This window comes from Pygocentrus nattereri, chromosome 22 (genome assembly GCF_015220715.1).
Source record: "Pygocentrus nattereri isolate fPygNat1 chromosome 22, fPygNat1.pri, whole genome shotgun sequence".
In the NCBI taxonomy this organism is placed as follows: Eukaryota; Metazoa; Chordata; class Actinopteri; order Characiformes; family Serrasalmidae; genus Pygocentrus; species Pygocentrus nattereri.
The window spans coordinates 8,027,355-8,035,766 of NC_051232.1; the positions used below are offsets into that span (position 1 = coordinate 8,027,355).

The 8,412-nt window shown below is 41.8% G+C and overlaps 1 long non-coding RNA gene across 3 annotated transcripts; it reads left to right on the plus strand.

The window, feature by feature from the left end:
- Positions 1-262: 262 nt before the first annotated feature.
- On the plus strand, positions 263-8,198 carry LOC108413197. Of its 3 annotated transcripts, XR_005129377.1 has the most exons (4): positions 263-1,786; positions 1,904-2,472; positions 2,950-4,274; positions 4,491-8,198. It is a non-coding gene; the product is annotated as an uncharacterized LOC108413197 (long non-coding RNA). The 3 variants fall into 3 exon arrangements; XR_005129376.1 differs by having other exon boundaries at positions 1,904-4,274; XR_005129378.1 differs by having other exon boundaries at positions 2,189-4,274.
- Positions 8,199-8,412: the final 214 nt, after the last annotated feature.

Below are 8,412 nucleotides of genomic sequence, written 5' to 3' on the forward strand. Positions count from 1 at the left end.
AGATTTTGGTTGGTTATTTGAGTTCCTGTTGTCTTTCTATAATCTTGAACCAGTCTGCCCATTCTCCTCTGACCTCTCACATCAACAAGGCATTTTCGTCCACACAGCTAACCTAATATTTCCTCTTTTTCGGACCGTTTTCTGTAAACCCTAGAGATGGTTGTGTGTGAAAATCCCAGTAGATCAGCAGTTTCTGAAATACTCAGACCAGCCCGTCTGGCACCAACAACCACGTCACGTTCAAAGCCCCTTAAATCCCCTTTCTTCCCCGTTCTGATGCTCAGTCTGCACTTCAGCTAGTTGTCTTGACCTCCTCTACATGCCTGAATGCATTGAGTTGTGGCCATGTGATTGGCTGATTAGCTATTTGTGTTAACAAGCAACTGGTTAATAAAGTGGCCGTCGTGTATGCCGAATATGACCAAAGTTAGCATTTACATTTCTAAACTAGGCCGTCGAATCAGCACCTTCAGATCGACGTGTCTCTGTTTTTACGCCCATTTTATTGATGAATGTAACAGACATGGTACAAAATGACTTCAACTACTACGTCATCGTACATTAAACGGACTACGTTCCCCTCTTTCTCAGATAAAGACACTGCTTTAGAGACTTAGAGGTTTTCTTATGACAGTAACGATGTAAAACTCACAGGAGTTCCTGTGAAGATGCAGCTCCGATACTCTCTCTGGACTTACACTCTCACAGCTAATCACGGCTAACTGCGGCTAATCACTGCTAATAATCAGTGCCCGTTCTCTTTTACTGCCAGGATTGTGCATTTTCTGCTTTGTGACTGACCACACAGTCAGCAAATTGACCCGAGAGGCTGACTGCTTTTAGCCAACCACCAAATGCCCGAAAGTCCAGCGCAGTCTGATGATTTCACTCCTTTAACCCACCTGCTAAAACAGGAATTAGAGTAGCGGCCGGTGACTAGAGAGAAGCAGAATGAAGAGTTAAAGCAGAGTTGGAGTGGACACACGGTGGGGACGACCGCTCGCCCATGACGGAGGGATGCTGAAGACTTTTGTAAAGATACCGCAGGTCCGTGGTGCATCGCGGGTCAGATCAAAGCTGCGGTCAGGAGCTGCAGTTTAATGTTCTACCTGCGTAAAGGACCTGCTGAGTGGACGAAAAGTGCGGCGGGGCCTCGTGGATCCTGTGTTCAGAAGTCTGAACTGCTGCTCTGGGACTCTGCTGGACTGGATGCAGTTGTCATGGTCACATGGTTAAGCAGTCTTCCTATCATGTGCTTCCTAAAACATATCCCACAATGCATTTGTTATTCTACAAGGCATCTACTGGATGCCTCATCCCTGATCACCAATGTCTACACCACAGCGGGAACTTCACACCACCAGGACGGTTCCTCACCAGTGTGAGTGTGTGTGTGTGTGTGTGTGTTTGTGTGTGTGTGTGTGGACCACATGAATTCTGCTAATGTTAAATTGTGATAAAAACAGGTCAACAGTTTTCAGAGAGAGACGCAGGAGAGGTTAGCTAACATTTCAGATCTTAAGAGATTTCAGCACATATACAGGGAGATTCACTTGAAAGAGGCCCCCAATATTCTGGAATAGCTCTCACTAGGATTAAGCGATCTGAACCAAACAACGCACAATGCGCTCCTCAGTATATGGAGCTTCGAACAAGCCGGGATGCCCCTGCGTCGGAGCAATGAGGTCAGGACCGGACAGCAGTCACGAGGTTTAACCTCCGTAACCACCTTCTGGGTGCAGACCCCTGTACTCCTTCATGTGTCTGGAAGAAAACACAGGCCAAGGTATGTAGCACAGTTTTGGTCCCACCTTATATTAAGTGTCTGTAATAACTGTGTAGTTACTTGTGAATAACATTCCCAACAACATTGTAACTACTGATGATTTCGTGACTGTTACAGGTGGATTACGAAACTACAGCCTATGTAATTACACTTTTGTATCAACTTCAGTTTTGCCTCTTGTAATTACACAAGGGTATCTTGATAGGTGTAACAGCCTATTCTCTCTCATGTAATTACACAAGGGTAATAACAAATGTATTACATGCGTAATCAGATGGAACAGCAGGTATCCTCTTATCTTAAAGTATAATTAAGGGTGAAACGATGACTCGAGTAATTCGAGTTACTCGATTACATAATTTTCTGTGCCTCGAGGAATCGTTTATTTCATTTAAAACTCAGAGCGTAGCACAGAAAGAAGGAGGAGGTGGACACAGCAGAGGTTTTGAGTTGAGAGGCGGGAATATGGAAGCGGCGAGGGGAAACGGCGAAAACGTACGAGAAGAAAAGCACAATAGGAAAAGACAGAAAATGTCAAAAGTATGAGAGCATTTTAGGCTCGACAGCAAGAACAACACAGTGACATGTACTCGGTGCAACATAGTCCTTGCCTACCACAACAGCACATCTTCAATGCTGCACCATCTCGGCCGAGGACACCCAGGATGGAGCGGAGCCGAGACGAGGTAAATTTAACTTATAACAAATCAATGGGATTAACATTAATGTACCTTAATAACATCACGAGAGCCCTGTGGAGTGTTGACTATTAGGAATACTGTCGAATGTGTGGCTAGTTTATTACATGTTCTTGACTTAATTCAGGCTTTATGTAATCAGTAGACACAGCGCTGTGGAGTTAACGAGATAGCTAAACAATAAATACATGTTAAAGTTCGCTGAACTAAAGTTACTTTGGTCGGAAACAATATGCTTGATTTTTTTTCATCTATGATTACGTTTGGCTGGTGAGACAAAAAGGTCATTTCAGACACTGTGTGTCTCTTAGTTGATGGATAAAATGTCAACGACCACTAGTGCCTAATGTGCCCTAATGTCAATTTTAGGGTTCATTAATGCACGGCCGTGAACCTACTGTATTATGTCATTTAGTCTTAGTGATGTCAATGAACTAATTATTATTATTTATGGTCTTTTTTTAGTAAATCATCATCATCACAGTCTCGGATGGACAAATTTATCTACAAAGCGCCGTTATGTAGACCCGAGCAACAAATAGCATTTTAAACATGATGGTCCCAGACATGCGCCCACTGAGCATGGTGGAGGATGCCGGTTTTAAAGCGATGATTTCAACTTTCCATCCCAATTATGAGCTTCCATCAAGAACTTTCTTCACAAAACAAATGGAGAAAAAGTATGAAGGTGTCAAAGCCAAGATGAAACAGGCCCTGCAAGAGGCTGAGAGCATTACACTCACAACTGATATTTGGACGAGCATCGCAACAGAAGCTTATATGGGGGGGTGACATGCCACTGTCTTGGGAAGAATTGGAAAATGGTGTCACACTGCCTGACAACGATGCCCCTTGAGGAAAGACATACAGCTGCAAATATTGCACAATGGACCGAGGAGGTGATAACCAAATTTGACGTTACAACAGAGAAAATCAAAGCTGTCGTCCACGACAATGGCGCTAATGTTGTGGCAGCATCGAAGATTTTGCAAGAAAGGTTCGGATGGGCATCAGTGTTGTGTCCTTGTGCAGGGCACACCCTAAACTTGGTTGTTCAAAGCTCTCATCAGATTCATCAGGCTATCCCAAAGTGTGTTTCAAAAAAAGTGAACTTTCATGTGCCAAGTTGAAGGACAAGGAGATGTCAAGGAGAACAGGCTGGTGCAAGATGTCTGGACACGCTGGAACAGCACCTACGCCATGTTGGCCAGACTACAGGAACAGAGATGGTGACTGCCACACTCTCTGATCCAGCAGTGACTCAGAGAGGGAAACATTACCTGGACCTCAAACCTGAACACTGCAACCTGATTGAGGAGCTGAACCATGTCCTTGAGCCCTTTCAATCAGCTACAGTGTAGTCTCTGCACTTCCACATCTTGTGCACATGTGAACTTAAGCAGAACATACAGAGGCCAGAACTTGAGACTGCACCCGTGAGGTCATTTCAGACTCATGCAGCAGAACAGGTCACAGAACGATGGCAAGAACTAACTAAGTTTACTCCTGAATCTCCAAACATCACCCTGCTTGCTGCTGCTTTGGATCCCAGGTTTCGAAAACTGAGATTCTTGCCTGCTGATGAAGTATTCAAGGTCCAAAATGCAGTACGAGCCATGGCACTTGCTGCCAAACAGCAAGTGAGGCAGCCCACCGCAAGTAACCATGGAACATCTGGCACAGAAGCACCAGCAGCATATGCCAAGGAGGCTACACCTTTCTTTGACTCAGACACCACCACAAGTCATGACCAAGATGAGGAGAAGCAGTTAAATGCTGTAGAGCAGGAGGTAATTAAATAATATTGTTTTTAATCTTAACAAATTTCAGATCGCTTTATAGGACTATTTTTTACCTTCCCTCAAGATGTGCTATGAAGTACTTGCAATAAGGCATACTGGATAGAAAAATCATACTGATACAGATAATGACTGTAATACCTGCAGTGCAAAATGTAAATTAACAAAAATACTTTTTATACTTTTGTTGTCACAATTATTCCACAGGTCTTGCTGTATTTTGGAGAACATCCTAATCCAAGAAGGAGAATCCACTGACCTGGTGGGAAAAGAATGCAGTGCGCTATCCAACATTGGCAGAATTGGCAAGGTCTCTGCTGTGTATTCCAGTTACATCCACGCCATCGGAGCGTCTGATTTCAGCTGCAGGTAATATCGCTTCGGCAAGCCGAAGCCCTGAACATGTTGACATGCTAACCTTCCTGCAGTGCAACCAAATGCTCCTTTAAAGAACGCAAACACACACACAGTGGCCTTTGCCTCGATTCTCCTGAATCTATTACAGCACTCACAGCAGAAAGATGTGAAACTGCATGGACCTGTTCCTGTTCAAATGTCCAGAAGCTAAAATGCACAATATAAAGCCAATGTTTATTCCTTTATTTATTTATTTATTTTTTAATGCCCTATATTTTTTATACTTACAAGAAATCCTAAGTTGAAAGTAATTTAATTGATTTTTTTACTTTTACTTTTTTACTTTTTTTTTTAACTTTTTTTACTTACTTTTTACTTTTACATTTGCTTCTATTCTGTTTTATTTATTTCTATTTGTGCTTGCAATTTGGAAATGTATGTCGTGAATTAAAAAATATAACTTATTTTAAAAAGAAAACCAATTGGTCATTCATTATTAAGTGAAATGTCTTGTTTTCTCTTGTGTGTTTTTAATTGCGCTTTACATAAGGAAATATGTTTTATCCGATTACTCGATTAATCGAATCGACGTTTCAGTAGAGTACTCGATTACTAAAATAATCGATAGCTGCAGCCCTACTTACAATGTCTACATTACTAAATTATTCCATTATTAAAACAGTACCTACATAACAACTACACTAACTGCCAACTTATTGTAAATTATAACTAACACTGCTCTACAGGAAAGTTCCTGCGTATAACATACACTGATTATATGAGGCAAAACAAGTTGATACACACGTGTAATTACATAGGCTGTACTTCTGTAATCCATCTGTAACAGTGACCAACTCATCATTGTTGTTCCATATGTTATTCATGTGTAACTACACACATGTTATTAGTTATTAGAGCTCAGGTTGCTTCATCCTAATGGGAGTTACAGCAGAATATTCAGGGCCTCTTTCGAGCGAATCTCCCTATACAACCAATAACCACCCAATTAGCCTCACACTAACCTACGGGAACACCAAGTGATGGGACAGTCCAGCCAAAATGAAATACACCCATCACCAAAAACGGCTGTGAGCACAGATGCAGTGCTGCAGTAATGCACGCTGATGTCCACACTGAGTCTCGGAATGAAGATTTAAGGTGCACATTTTGAAAGACTTCAGGCGCTGAGAGGTGGACACTCTGGGCAGTGGCTGAATATTTTCCTCTACCTTACAATTACATTTACGGCATTTGGCTGACGCTCTTATCCAGAGCAACTTACAATTTGATCATTTTTACACAGGTAGGCGATGGGTAGTGTTAGGAGTCTTGCCCAAGGACTCTTATTGGTATAGTGTAGGGTGTTTGCCCAGGTGGGGATTGAACCCCAGTCTACAGTGTAGAAGGCAGAGGTGTTACCCACTACACTACACCAACCACTCTACCTGAATTCCTAGTGGATGTCAGTGGTCAATCCCAGACGTGGTGTTTCTGTTAAGAAGTCGAATCTCTAACTTGGCTAAAAAGCAAATCTGTGAAGTGATGTCAGCATGTTAACTACTCAGCTAATTGTAGGGATTCCTAATGATGATATGACATGTTTGCACAATATCTGCTGGGTACTGTAGTGAAAAGAGGTTTAGTGAATGAAGTCACGAAATTGGTGTAAAATTCAAACGTTAAATGCGGCTGAGAGGTACAGAGAAGTGTCACGGAGAACTGCATAAAAAGACAAATAACAACAGCAGACTGGCATTTTAACTAATCTTAAACTGAAACTTACCAGAGCTAACACTAAACGTACACTGATCCTAAACTAACACTAATCCTGAACTAACACTAATCCTGAACTAACACTAATCCTGAACCAGCCCTAATCTTAAACTGAAACTTAAATCAACACTTATCCAGAGCTAACACTAAACTTACACTAATCCTAAACTAACACTAACCCTGAATTTACACTAATCCTAAACTTACACTAATCCTGAACTAACACTAATCCTGAACCAACCCTAATCTTAAACTGAAACCGAACTTAAACGAACACTTATCCAGAACTAACACTAATCCTAAACTAACACTAATCCTAAACTAACACTAACCCCAAACTTACACTAATCCTAAACTAACACTAACCCTAAACTAACACTAATCCTAAACTAGCTCTTAAATAACCCTAACTCTAAAATTAACCCAACCATTCATGAATATTAATCCTTAACGAACACTGACCCCGTACTCACAGGACCTGACATCTAAAGTAATATTCAAACTCCACACTAACTCTACACTAACTCTACATTAACTCAACACTATCTCTAAATTTTTCACTATCTTTACATGGACTATACCTTAATTCTACACTATCTTTACTACTAACTCCACATTACACTAACTCTACTCTAACTCCACACTAACTCTACACTACCACCACATTAACTCAATACTATCTCTAAACTTTTCATGTTCTTTACATGAACTATACACCTCCATGCTTAGTCCACATGAACTCTACACTAACTCTACACCTCCATGCTTACTCCACATGAACTCTACACTAACTCTACATTTCGATGCTTAGTCCACATGAACTCTACACCGCCATGCTTACTCCACGTGAACTCTACACCTCCATGCTTACTCCACATGAACTCTACACCTCCATGCTTACTCCACATGAACTCTACACGGACTACACCTCCATGCTTACTCCACATGAACTCTACGTCTCCATGCTTACTCCATGTGAACTCTACACTCTCTACATTCACTCCACATTACCTCTACACTAACTCTACACCAACTCTACACTAATGCCACAATGTCTACACATGTCTAATGCTACCCTAACTCTACTCTAACTTCATATCAACTCTATATAATCTCTATGCTAACTCTACACTAACTGTGTCCTAATGCTAACTCTAAATTAAACTCACTAATAAACTCTTTTAGAGTGAGTGCAAGAATAACCAACAGTGACCATGTAGGTGGAGCCATGTGTGTAATGACAGAGTCAGATGAAGCAGATGAAGGTGAACTACAAAGAGCATGAAACACCTAAACTAATCCAGAGAAAACAATGTGGTTTAATTTGTGATAGCAATGTGTGTGTGTGTATGTGTGTGTGTGTGTGTTCTGTCACCTGTTATTTCTCATGATTGAATGTTGTAAAGGTTAAAGGTCATGCTGCTGTCTCCAGGACAGACATGCTGTGGCGCAGGAGATTCTGAACTCACTGTTGAGGCTCCTCCCTCATTCTCTGTTACTCTCTCTCATGTTTCCTCACATAGAGTAACACTGCACAGTCTGCACATCCTGTTACCATGGCAACGGGCCTTCTGCCATCCCACAATTCCTGCTCCACACTCACAGGCACAGTGAAGCGATCAGGTGGAAGAAGCTGCAGTTTTTCAGTTGGACGTTTTCAGGGCACTCGCATGTTTACCATTAAACAGTGTTACTCATGTATGTATATTAAAGCATAAACATATTCTAACCACACAAGCTGGAGAAATAAAAGGAGGAATGTGTAAATAAGACAATATAACCCCATCTGAGAGTCTGGTTATTTATTTATTTCTCTCTCCAATTTATTTGTCTCCAATTCCACCCGCTAGTTAGCACTCCCCCAATCACACGATGCCATCAGCATTAGGAGGGTGAAGGCAGCGCAGGCCTCCCCCTGTGAAACCAGCCACCGCTTCTTTTCGAACTGCCGCTCATGCAACGTCATTGGACAGCCGGACGCGCTCGGAGGAAAGCGCCA